Below are 263 nucleotides of genomic sequence, written 5' to 3'. Positions count from 1 at the left end.
AAGATAACAATGTTTTAAGATATCGCATTATAAAAATATGATAAAATATTATCGACATATTTGGGAAATTTATGATCAGAGCACTCAATCAATCAGTTCAGTTTAGATAACCTTCATTATAATGTAAGACTATTAATACAGCAAAATAAGATAAGATAATTGGGCTCGAGAATTATTATTATTGCTTATTGTAAGGTAATTTTATAACTTACTAATGCTAATATTGAGAAGTATAAAATCCTGGAACCCTAGCGCAGCGCCAT

The sequence above is a fragment of the Rhynchophorus ferrugineus genome, unplaced genomic scaffold, assembly GCF_030347505.1.
Source record: "Rhynchophorus ferrugineus isolate W39M unplaced genomic scaffold, kcgeb_rfMv2 rfM4, whole genome shotgun sequence".
In the NCBI taxonomy this organism is placed as follows: Eukaryota; Metazoa; Arthropoda; class Insecta; order Coleoptera; family Curculionidae; genus Rhynchophorus; species Rhynchophorus ferrugineus.
The sequence above is the reverse complement of the archived record's forward strand: the minus strand, read 5'-3'. Positions refer to the sequence as shown.